We start from the raw sequence: 12,500 nt of genomic DNA, 5'->3' as shown, positions 1-12,500 counted from the left end.
GCCTAATGCTGGGGAGACCTGTTGCCCTCGGCCGGCCTTTGGACGTGGCGGCCGAATGCTGGGTAGACCTGTTGCCCTCGGCCGGCCTTTGGACGTGGCAGCCTAATGCTGGGTAGACCTGTTGCCCTCGGCCGGCCTTTGGACGTGGCGGCCGAATGCTGGGTAGACCTGTTGCCCTCGGCCGGCCTTTGGACGTGGCGGCCTAATGCTGGGTAGACCTGTTGCCCTCGGCCGGCCTTTGGACGTGGCGGCCTAATGCTGGGTAGACCTGTTGCCCTCGGCCGGCAGTGTTACCGGCCGGCCTAATGCTGGGTAGACCTGTTGCCCTCGGCCCGCCGTGTTACCGGCCAGCCGAATGCTGGGTAGACCTGTTGCCCTCGGCCGGCCTTTGTACCTGACGGCCGAATGCTGGGTAGACCTGTTGCCCTCGGCCGGCCTTTGGACGTGGCGGCCGAATGCTGGGTAGACCTGTTGCCCTCGGCCGGCCTTTGTACCTGACGGCCGAATGCTGGGTAGACCTGTTGCCCTCTGCCGGCCGGCCTAATGCTGGGTAGACCTGTTGCCCTCGGCCGGCCTTTGGACGTGGCGGCCTAATGCTGGGTAGACCTGTTGCCCTCGGCCGGCCTTTGGACGTGGCGGCCGAATGCTGGGTAGACCTGTTGCCCTCGGCCGGCCTTTGGACGTGGCGGCCGAATGCTGGGTAGACCTGTTGCCCTCGGCCGGCCTTTGGACGTGGCGGCCGAATGCTGGGTAGACCTGTTGCCCTCGGCCGGCCTTTGGACGTGGCGGCCGAATGCTGGGTAGACCTGTTGCCCTCGGCCGGCCTTTGTACGTGGCGGCCGAATGCTGGGTAGACCTGTTGCCCTCGGCCGGCCTTTGGACGTGGCGGCCTAATGCTGGGTAGACCTGTTGCCCTCGGCCGGCCTTTGGACGTGGCGGCCGAATGCTGGGTAGACCTGTTGCCCTCGGCCGGCCTTTGGACGTGGCGGCCGAATGCTGGGTAGACCTGTTGCCCTCGGCCGGCAGTGTTACCGGCCGGCCTAATGCTGGGTAGACCTGTTGCCCTCGGCCCGCCGTGTTACCGGCCAGCCGAATGCTGGGTAGACCTGTTGCCCTCGGCCGGCCTTTGTACCTGACGGCCGAATGCTGGGTAGACCTGTTGCCCTCTGCCGGCCGTCTTTCCGGCTGGCCTAATGCTGGGTAGAACTGTTGCCCTCGGCCGGCCCTGGTACCGGCCGGCCTAATGCTGGGTAGACCTGTTGCCCTCGGCCGGTCTTTGTCTCTGGCCGCCCGCGGCGTGGTAGTCCTGTTACCGTCGGCCGGCCTTGCAGCCCGGCCGCCGCGCGATGGCGCCCCGTCTCTTCCATCGGACGCGCGGCCCCCTTGTCGTCTCTGCAGCGGCGAGCACGCCTTCGGCGGTCGGCCTGCACGTCCGGCATGACCGCGGGCACTGGCAGCCCAGCAGGCAGCCCTGCTCTCGCGTCTTCTTCCCCCCGGCGAAAGGCGGGGCGTGAAGGCGGGCGACTTTCGGTCCCAGCCGTGCCCAGGTGTCCCTGCCGGCTCCGTGCGCCAGCATCCACTGGCGAGCTCCGCCGGCCTCTTCCCCAGCCGCGGCCCCTGTCCGCTCCGCCGTCATGGTGCCGGCACCCCACTTCCCCAAGCGCTCCCCGACAGGAGCAGGCAGCGTTGTCGCGCCCCCTCCCCGTGCTCGAATGGACCGCGGCCCTGCTCCGGGCTTCATTTCTGCAGCGCGCTCGCTCGCTCGCTCGCGCGCTCCCTCCCTCCCCCCCCCCTCCCCCCTCCCCCCGGCCGCCCGCCCGCCGCGCTGCCGCCCTGCCGCAGGCTTGAGCGGCGCCGGGGCGGAGGAGGAAGGAACGCCACCAAAGCAAAAGGCTCCGAGAAAGCTGAACAGAGAGCTTCTTTGACCAGGGACAGACGGCGCCAATCATCCCGCCGCCATCCCTGCTTGTGCACCAGGCTCTCCGCCTGCCGACCTCGGCATCAGCCTCCCGCCGCCGCCGTGTAAACTGCCCGGTGGGACCGTGGGCGGGGGCAGGAAGAGGCTGAAAGTGCTGCCAGGGAGGCTGATGGCGGAGGGCGGGGTCGCCCCCAACCGACAATGGGCAGGGCCCGAGGCAGTCTGAAAGCGCTGCCAGGGAGGCTGAGGGCGGGGGGCGGGGCGCCCCCAACCGACAATGGGCAGGGCCCGAGGCAGTCTGAAAGCGCTGCCAGGGAGGCTGAGGGCGGGGGGCGGGGCGCCCCCAGCCGACAATGGGCAGGGGCCCGAGAGAGTCTGAAAGCGCTGCCAGGGAGGCTGACGGCGGGGGGCAGGGCGCCCCCAGCCGACAATGGGCAGGGGCGGGGAAAGTCTGAAAGCGCTGCATGGGAGGTTGATGGCGGAGGGCGGGCTCGCCCCCAGCGTTAATGGGTGGCTGCGGAAGACGGGGCAGGGACAGGGAGAGGGCAGGCGGCTTCGTGCCGGCCCCGGGCGCCTCGACAGCGAGCCCTCACGGCCCCCCAAACCCGCGCCGAGGCCCCAAGAGCTCTGCAGACCTTCCGCGGAAGAACCGGCCCGAAAGCGGCCACCCGCTTGCCGACGGCGGCGCCGGTCGCCTCGATGCAGCCGCCTCCGTGGGGCGGGAAGGGGCAGGGCGAGTTGTGCCAGGGCGCGGCGGCTTTGGGCCGAGTTTCGCTGCACGTACGTGCTTCCCCTGGCTGTGCTGCGGCCCGTGAGGTTCTGTTTTGTGGGGGGGGGGGCTCTGTAGGTAGGGTCTCTGGGGGACGGGGGAGGAGGCGTGGGGTAGGGAGGACGCCGTTTGGGGGGGTCAGTGTGTCAGCAGGGCGAGAACCGGGCACAGGCCCTCCGTCAGCTCGGCTGTGGGCCCAAAGGGATCACAAATAAGATTTGGCAAGAGTTTTGTTTTCCGGAAAAGATTTTCTTTCCGAGTAAATAGAAGAGGCAATCATTCAAAAAAGGCAAAGAGGAAATGAAACAAATCAAATCAAATCAAAACAAAACAAAACAAAACAAAACGAAATAAAATAAAATAATAAAATGAAATGAAAAGAAATGAAATGAAATGATGAAATAAAATGTTGTCGAAAATATGTCTTGGTCTTGAAATCGATTCTGCCGGGCGGGGCAAGGCTGCTGGAGCACTTGGGCTCCGGAGCGTTAAGAGGCTGTGGGGTTTCCCCGGCTCCGAGATGGTACAAGGATGCCTCGTCTACCCGGATCCGCGAAACGTGGCCCGTCCCGCGGCGGCCAGGTCGACGCGGCTCCGGGGCCGGTGGCGTGGGACCGCCGTCGCCGGCGAAGGCGCAGCGGCGGCGGCCGTGGCCGCGACGACCAGGTCTACACGACTCCGGGAAACTTGGCCGGTCCCGCGGCGGCCAGGTCTACTGGGCTCCGGGATGGGCGGCCGCCGTGGCCGCGGCGACCAGGTCTACCCGCCTCCGGGACCGGCGGCGTGGGTCCGCCGTCGAGGGCGAGGGCGCTGCGACGGCCGCGGCGACCGGGTCTACCTAGCTCCGGTGCGACCCGGGCTGCGTGCAGCATGGCGAAGGTAGACCTGTGGTCCGCATCACGGCGTGGGCAGACCTGGTGTCCGCAGCATGGAGCGGGTAGACATGTTGTCCGCCGCATGGAGTGGGTAGACCTGTTGTCCGCGTAATGGAGTAGTTAGACCTGGTGTCCGCAGCTTGGAGTGGGTAGACCTGTTGTCCGCAGCAAGCCGTGGGTAGACCGGTTGTCCGCAGCAAGCCGTGGGTAGACCTGGTGTCCGCAGCATGCCCTGGGTAGACCTGGTGTCCGCAGCTTGGTAGACCTGTTGCCCGATTCATGCCCTGGGTAGACCTGTTGTCCGCAGCAAGCCGTGGGTAGACCTGGTGTCCGCAGCATGCCCTGGGTAGACCTGGTGTCCGCAGCTTGGTAGACCTGTTGCCCGTTTCATGGCTGGGTAGACCTGGTGTCCGCAGCATGCCCTGGGTAGACCTGGTGTCCGCAGCTTGGTAGACCTGTTGCCCGTTTCATGGCTGGGTAGACCTGGTGTCCGCAGCAAGCCGTGAGTAGACCTGTTGCCCGTTTCATGGCTGGGTAGACCTGGTGTCCGCAGCATGCCCTGGGTAGACCTGGTGTCCGCAGCTTGGTAGACCTGTTGCCCGTTTCATGGCTGGGTAGACCTGGTGTCCGCAGCAAGCCGTGAGTAGACCTGTTGCCCGTTTCATAGCTGGGTAGACCTGGTGTCCGCAGCATGCCCTGGGTAGACCTGGTGTCCGCAGCTTGGTAGACCTGTTGCCCGTTTCATGGCTGGGTAGACCTGTTGTCCGCAGCAAGCCGTGGGTAGACCTGGTGCCCGCAGCTTGGTAGACCTGTTGCCCGATTCATGGCTGGGTAGACCTGTTGTCCGCAGCATTGAGTTGGTAGACCTGGTGTCCGCAGCATGCCCTGGGTAGACCTGGTGTCCGCAGCTTGGTAGACCTGTTGCCCGTTTCATGGCTGGGTAGACCTGTTGTCCGCAGCATTGAGTTGGTAGACCTGGTGTCCGCAGCATGCCCTGGGTAGACCTGGTGTCCGCAGCTTGGTAGACCTGTTGCCCGTTTCATGGCTGGGTAGACCTGGTGTCCGCAGCAAGCCGTGAGTAGACCTGTTGCCCGTTTCATGGCTGGGTAGACCTGGTGTCCGCAGCATGCCCTGGGTAGACCTGGTGTCCGCAGCTTGGTAGACCTGTTGCCCGTTTCATGGCTGGGTAGACCTGGTGTCCGCAGCAAGCCGTGAGTAGACCTGTTGCCCGTTTCATGGCTGGGTAGACCTGGTGTCCGCAGCATGCCCTGGGTAGACCTGGTGTCCGCAGCTTGGTAGACCTGTTGCCCGTTTCATGGCTGGGTAGACCTGGTGTCCGCAGCATGCCCTGGGTAGACCTGGTGTCCGCAGCTTGGTAGACCTGTTGCCCGATTCATGGCTGGGTAGACCTGTTGTCCGCAGCATTGAGTTGGTAGACCTGGTGTCCGCAGCATGCCCTGGGTAGACCTGGTGTCCGCAGCTTGGTAGACCTGTTGCCCGTTTCATGGCTGGGTAGACCTGTTGTCCGCAGCATTGAGTTGGTAGACCTGGTGTCCGCAGCATGCCCTGGGTAGACCTGGTGTCCGCAGCTTGGTAGACCTGTTGCCCGTTTCATGGCTGGGTAGACCTGGTGTCCGCAGCAAGCCGTGAGTAGACCTGTTGCCCGTTTCATGGCTGGGTAGACCTGGTGTCCGCAGCATGCCCTGGGTAGACCTGGTGTCCGCAGCTTGGTAGACCTGTTGCCCGATTCATGCCTGGGTAGACCTGGTGTCCGCAGCAAGCCGTGAGTAGACCTGTTGCCCGTTTCATGGCTGGGTAGACCTGGTGTCCGCAGCATGCCCTGGGTAGACCTGGTGTCCGCAGCTTGGTAGACCTGTTGCCCGTTTCATGGCTGGGTAGACCTGGTGTCCGCAGCAAGCCGTGGGTAGACCTGGTGTCCGCAGCCTGGTAGACCTGTTGCCCGATTCATGCCTGGGTAGACCTGTTGTCCGCAGCATTGAGTTGGTAGACCTGGTGTCCGCAGCATGCCCTGGGTAGACCTGGTGTCCGCAGCATTGAGTGGGTAGACCTGTTGCCCGTTTCATGGCTGGGTAGACCTGTTGTCCGCAGCTTGGTAGACCTGTTGCCCGTTTCATGGCTGGGTAGACCTGGTGTCCGCAGCAAGCCGTGAGTAGACCTGTTGCCCGTTTCATGGCTGGGTAGACCTGGTGTCCGCAGCATGCCCTGGGTAGACCTGGTGTCCGCAGCTTGGTAGACCTGTTGCCCGATTCATGGCTGGGTAGACCTGTTGTCCGCAGCATTGAGTTGGTAGACCTGGTGTCCGCAGCATGCCCTGGGTAGACCTGGTGTCCGCAGCTTGGTAGACCTGTTGCCCGTTTCATGGCTGGGTAGACCTGTTGTCCGCAGCATTGAGTTGGTAGACCTGGTGTCCGCAGCATGCCCTGGGTAGACCTGGTGTCCGCAGCTTGGTAGACCTGTTGCCCGTTTCATGGCTGGGTAGACCTGTTGTCCGCAGCATTGAGTTGGTAGACCTGGTGTCCGCAGCATGCCCTGGGTAGACCTGGTGTCCGCAGCTTGGTAGACCTGTTGCCCGTTTCATGGCTGGGTAGACCTGTTGTCCGCAGCTTGGTAGACCTGTTGCCCGTTTCATGGCGGGGTAGACCTGGTGTCCGCAGCAAGCCGTGAGTAGACCTGTTGCCCGTTTCATGGCTGGGTAGACCTGGTGTCCGCAGCATGCCCTGGGTAGACCTGGTGTCCGCAGCTTGGTAGACCTGTTGCCCGTTTCATGCCTGGGTAGACCTGGTGTCCGCAGCATGCCCTGGGTAGACCTGGTGTCCGCAGCTTGGTAGACCTGTTGCCCGTTTCATGGCTGGGTAGACCTGTTGTCCGCAGCATTGAGTGGGTAGACCTGTTGCCCGTTTCATGGCTGGGTAGACCTGGTGTCCGCAGCAAGCCGTGGGTAGACCTGGTGTCCGCAGCTTGGTAGACCTGTTGCCCGATTCATGCCTGGGTAGACCTGTTGTCCGCAGCATTGAGTTGGTAGACCTGGTGTCCGCTGCATACCCTGGGTAGACCTGGTGTCCGCAGCTTGGTAGACCTGTTGCCCGTTTCATGGCTGGGTAGACCTGTTGTCCGCAGCATTGAGTTGGTAGACCTGTTGCCCGTTTCATGGCTGGGTAGACCTGTTGTCCGCAGCTTGGTAGACCTGTTGCCCGATTCATGGCTGGGTAGACCTGGTGTCCGCAGCAAGCCGTGAGTAGACCTGTTGCCCGTTTCATGGCTGGGTAGACCTGGTGTCCGCAGCATGCCCTGGGTAGACCTGGTGTCCGCAGCTTGGTAGACCTGTTGCCCGTTTCATGGCTGGGTAGACCTGGTGTCCGCAGCAAGCCGTGAGTAGACCTGTTGCCCGTTTCATGGCTGGGTAGACCTGTTGTCCGCAGCAAGCCGTGGGTAGACCTGGTGTCCGCAGCTTGGTAGACCTGTTGCCCGTTTCATGGCTGGGTAGACCTGGTGTCCGCAGCATTGAGTTGGTAGACCTGGTGTCCGCTGCATACCCTGGGTAGACCTGGTGTCCGCAGCTTGGTAGACCTGTTGCCCGTTTCATGGCTGGGTAGACCTGTTGTCCGCAGCATTGAGTTGGTAGACCTGTTGCCCGTTTCATGGCTGGGTAGACCTGTTGTCCGCAGCTTGGTAGACCTGTTGCCCGATTCATGGCTGGGTAGACCTGGTGTCCGCAGCAAGCCGTGAGTAGACCTGTTGCCCGTTTCATGGCTGGGTAGACCTGTTGTCCGCAGCAAGCCGTGGGTAGACCTGGTGTCCGCAGCTTGGTAGACCTGTTGCCCGTTTCATGGCTGCGTAGACCTGGTGTCCGCAGCATGCCCTGGGTAGACCTGGTGTCCGCAGCTTGGTAGACCTGTTGCCCGTTTCATGCCTGGGTAGACCTGTTGTCCGCAGCAAGCCGTGGGTAGACCTGGTGTCCGCAGCTTGGTAGACCTGTTGCCCGTTTCATGGCTGGGTAGACCTGTTGTCCGCAGCATTGAGTTGGTAGACCTGTTGCCCGTTTCATGGCTGGGTAGACCTGGTGTCCGCAGCATTGAGTGAGTAGACCTGTTGCCCGTTTCATGGCTGGGTAGACCTGGTGTCCGCAGCAAGCCGTGAGTAGACCTGTTGCCCGTTTCATGGCTGGGTAGACCTGGTGTCCGCAGCATGCCCTGGGTAGACCTGGTGTCCGCAGCTTGGTAGACCTGTTGCCCGTTTCATGGCTGGGTAGACCTGGTGTCCGCAGCAAGCCGTGGGTAGACCTGGTGTCCGCAGCTTGGTAGACCTGTTGCCCGTTTCATGGCTGGGTAGACCTGTTGTCCGCAGCATTGAGTTGGTAGACCTGTTGTCCGCAGCAAGCCGTGGGTAGACCTGGTGTCCGCAGCATGCCCTGGGTAGACCTGGTGTCCGCAGCTTGGTAGACCTGTTGCCCGATTCATGCCTGGGTAGACCTGTTGTCCGCAGCAAGCCGTGGGTAGACCTGGTGTCCGCAGCATGCCCTGGGTAGACCTGGTGTCCGCAGCTTGGTAGACCTGTTGCCCGTTTCATGGCTGGGTAGACCTGGTGTCCGCAGCAAGCCGTGAGTAGACCTGTTGCCCGATTCATGGCTGGGTAGACCTGGTGTCCGCAGCATGCCCTTGGTAGACCTGGTGTCCGCAGCAAGCCGTGAGTAGACCTGTTGCCCGTTTCATGGCTGGGTAGACCTGGTGTCCGCAGCATGCCCTGGGTAGACCTGGTGTCCGCAGCTTGGTAGACCTGTTGCCCGTTTCAAGGCTGGGTAGACCTGGTGTCCGCAGCTTGGTAGACCTGTTGCCCGTTTCATGGCTGGGTAGACCTGGTGTCCGCAGCAAGCCGTGAGTAGACCTGTTGCCCGTTTCATGGCTGGGTAGACCTGGTGTCCGCAGCATGCCCTGGGTAGACCTGGTGTCCGCAGCTTGGTAGACCTGTTGCCCGTTTCATGCCTGGGTAGACCTGTTGTCCGCAGCAAGCCGTGGGTAGACCTGTTGCCCGTTTCATGGCTGGGTAGACCTGTTGTCCGCAGCATGCCCTGGGTAGACCTGGTGTCCGCAGCTTGGTAGACCTGTTGCCCGTTTCATGGCTGGGTAGACCTGTTGTCCGCAGCATTGAGTGGGTAGACCTGTTGCCCGTTTCATGGCTGGGTAGACCTGGTGTCCGCAGCAAGCCGTGGGTAGACCTGGTGTCCGCAGCTTGGTAGACCTGTTGCCCGTTTCATGGCTGGGTAGACCTGTTGTCCGCAGCATTGAGTTGGTAGACCTGGTGTCCGCTGCATACCCTGGGTAGACCTGGTGTCCGCAGCTTGGTAGACCTGTTGCCCGTTTCATGGCTGGGTAGACCTGTTGTCCGCAGCATTGAGTTGGTAGACCTGGTGTCCGCAGCATGCCCTGGGTAGACCTGGTGTCCGCAGCTTGGTAGACCTGTTGCCCGTTTCATGGCTGGGTAGACCTGGTGTCCGCAGCAAGCCGTGGGTAGACCTGGTGTCCGCAGCATGCCCTGGGTAGACCTGGTGTCCGCAGCTTGGTAGACCTGTTGCCCGTTTCATGGCTGGGTAGACCTGTTGTCCGCAGCAAGCCGTGGGTAGACCTGGTGTCCGCAGCATGCCCTGGGTAGACCTGGTGTCCGCAGCTTGGTAGACCTGTTGCCCGTTTCATGCCCTGGGTAGACCTGGTGTCCGCAGCTGGGTAGACCTGTTGTCCGCAGCAAGCCGTGGGTAGACCTGGTGTCCGCAGCATGCCCTGGGTAGACCTGTTGTCCGCAGCTTGGTAGACCTGTTGCCCGTTTCATGGCTGGGTAGACCTGTTGTCCGTAGCATTGAGTGGGTAGACCTGGTGTCCGCAGCATGCCCTGGGTAGACCTGGTGTCCGCAGCTTGGTAGACCTGTTGCCCGTTTCATGGCTGGGTAGACCTGGTGTCCGCAGCATTGAGTGGGTAGACCTGTTGCCCGTTTCATGGCTGGGTAGACCTGGTGTCCGCAGCAAGCCGTGGGTAGACCTGTTGTCCGCAGCATGCCGTGGGTAGACCTGGTGTCCGCAGCTTGGTAGACCTGTTGCCCGATTCATGCCTGGGTAGACCTGTTGTCCGCAGCAAGCCGTGGGTAGACCTGGTGTCCGCAGCATGCCCTGGGTAGACCTGTTGTCCGCAGCTTGGTCGACCTGTTGCCCGTTTCATGGCTGGGTAGACCTGTTGTCCGCAGCAAGCCGTCGGTAGACCTGTTGCCCGTTTCATGGCTGGTAGACCTGTTGTCCGCCGCCGGCCTGGAAGTACTCCAAGGGGTCGCTGTTTCTCGCTGCCTCCGGCTATGTCATCGTAGAAGGCGGCGTGCGCCACTGCGCCCCCTCGGTCACGTACATCGGTTCTCTTTCCGGCCTCCGCCGCTTCGGGCCCATCTGTCCGTATTATGGGAACGAGGTGACGGGCCGTATCCCCACAGGCTGTTGCCGTGCCTGTGTCCGTGGCGGAGAAGGGCGGACGCGCGTGCGGTCGCCAGGGCCAGAAGAACACCGCCGATGTCGGGGCGAGTCGCGTGGCTTCGTCCGGCTTCCCGTCTTACCCAGTTCGACTGGGACAGGTTAGCCCAGAGAGAGAGACCGATGCGATCCGAGAGCCGCTCCCCGGCCCAGGCGAGGCTGCGTGCTCAGTCGGGGGAGAAGCGAGAAAGCCCCCAGAGAGACCGATGCGATCCGAGAGCCGCTCCCCGGCCCAGGCCGAGGCTGCGGGTTCAGTCCGGGGGAGAAGCGAGAAAGCCCCCAGAGAGAGCGATGCGATCCGAGAGCCACCGCGCTCCCCCGGCCCAGGCGAGGCTGCGTTGTTCCAGGCGGGGGAGAAGCGAGAAAAAGGCCCAGAGAGAGGGCGAGAAAGCCGCGAGTGTGTCCCGCTCCGGCCCGGCTGCTGCCGGTTTCGTGACAACGGGGAGCCGGGCGCCCGCTCGCTCCCCCGGGGATGGTGGCGGGCGAGGCGGCGGCGCCTCGCCCCTTTTCTGCCCGGCCTTAAGCCGGGGCCCCGCCCGCTCGCCGGGTGCGGCATTTCTTCGGCTGTCGGTCCCGGTGCACGCTGGTGGCCGGCAGCCGGGGCTGGATTTCTGTGGGGCCGGCCCGGGGTTGTGTTGAGCCTGCCCGGGCTTTCCCTGGCCCCCCTCCCCGAGAGCCCCCCGGGCGTGGCTCGCTTGGCCGAGGTTGGCTGCGCCTCGTTTCCCGCTCCCGACCTGTGTTGCCAGAGTTGTGTCCGTATCGAAAGGGCAGCGGGGGACATGCAGTGGGGCGTGTGGCCTCGCCTCTCGGCTTCGCTTGCTTGCCTGCGAAGGGGGGCTCGGTGACGGGAGTGTCCGGCCCTGCCGTGTGTTGTTGAAGTCGTCCCCCTTCCTCGGCCCTAAGCCGGGGACCCGCGTGTAGCGGGCAGAATTTTTCCGGGGCGGCGGTCGGCCGCGGTGGCCGGCCGTGTCCCCCCCCCAGGACGGACCCCGCAACCCAACAGAGAGCGAGCGAGCGAGTGAGCCCCCGAGAGTGTGTCGTGGGCGGGGCGGCGGCGCCTCGCCCTTTCTCGGTATCGGCCGGGCGCGATCGAGGCACCGTGCCGGGGCGGCCCGTGGTGTCTGGCCTGCCCCGGCTGCCGTGGTTGCCGTTGCCGGCGGGGGCTGGGTTTTGCGAGCGGCTCCGTTCTTTTTTATTAAAGCGTGCCGGTGTGCGGGGCAGTGTGGGGGTGCCCGCCCGGCCTCCGTTCTTTTTCTCTCGCGGCCCTAAGCCGCGGCACCGAGAAGCGCGCGCTGACGAAGGGTCACGGGCCGCCACCGAAGCGAAAGCGAAAGGCGAGAGAGAAGGGCTGGCTGTGTTGGCGAGTGAGAAAAGAGACCGTATGTCCGGTGGTTGGAGGGGTTTTACGGGAGGAGTTGAGAGGCGCGTTCTCGCCCCCACCCCTGGCTCGTGACCCCCGTGGCTAGCACGGGTCGTGCGACGCATGGCGTGCTTTTTTTTTAGTTTTTTTTTTGGTGCGGTGGCTTGCCCTTCCCCCCGGCTTTTTTTCCGGGTGGGAAGCCGATCGCTGCGAGGCGGGCGAAAGCCGGTGGCCCGCGGCGTGGTCGGTGGCAGCTGCTCCGTTTTCCGTTGTCTTGCGGCCCGCGGGCGGGTGGCGGCACCCCCCGCTCTCTTCCTCTGCTGCGTGATCGATCCCGAAGGTTGCAAGCGGCCCGCCGGCGTCGGGGGCCTAGGGAGCGTCGGGGAGGCTCGGCGGCGCCAAGGGAGGGCCTCTCGGGGACGTGTCCCGCTCGCACGCATGTTGGAGCCCTGCTCCGTTGCCGTTGTCCCAGGAACCCGCGGCCGCGGGGGCTCCCCGTTGCCCCGCGGCTGCTTTTCTTTCTGTCCCCGTCCGATCGATGAGGCTTTTCGGGTCGCGTCGGAAAGGGCCCCCGGCGGGCCGGCTCCTCCGGGCGAAGTCTCGGTGGTGTCCGGTCCCTCGAGCAGGGCGGTCTCCTGTCCAATTCGCTTCCCGTCGCAGGCGAGGTGTCGCTCCTTCCGCTTGCCGGGGAAGGAACATCTTTACCGTCCCAGGCTGTGTGATGGCCGCGTGGCCCCGTGAGCACTCAAGGTGTCCTTAAAACCACGCGAGGTGCCGGCGCTGGCCCTGGTCCGAGTTTAGCGTCCCGTGGGTGCCGGCCGCGAGCAGCACCGGGCGGCGGTGCGGCTCGAGCTTGAGCCGAGAGAAAACGAAACCAAACCCCCCCCCCTCGAGAGCGAGAGAGAGTGAGAGGGCTGACGAGAACCGATGGCGGGGCCGGGGGAGCACGGACGGGGGAAAAGAGCCCGTTCCGCGCGCGCACCGCGCACGGCGCTCCTTTGTCGTGCCGCCGCCTGCTGCAGAGCGAGCCGCCCCGGCCTCGGGGCCTCGGTGT

This window comes from Sturnus vulgaris, unplaced genomic scaffold, assembly GCF_052056855.1.
Source record: "Sturnus vulgaris isolate bStuVul1 unplaced genomic scaffold, bStuVul1.hap1 Scaffold_182, whole genome shotgun sequence".
NCBI classification, from domain to species: domain Eukaryota; kingdom Metazoa; phylum Chordata; class Aves; order Passeriformes; family Sturnidae; genus Sturnus; species Sturnus vulgaris.
The sequence above is the reverse complement of the archived record's forward strand: the minus strand, read 5'-3'. Positions refer to the sequence as shown.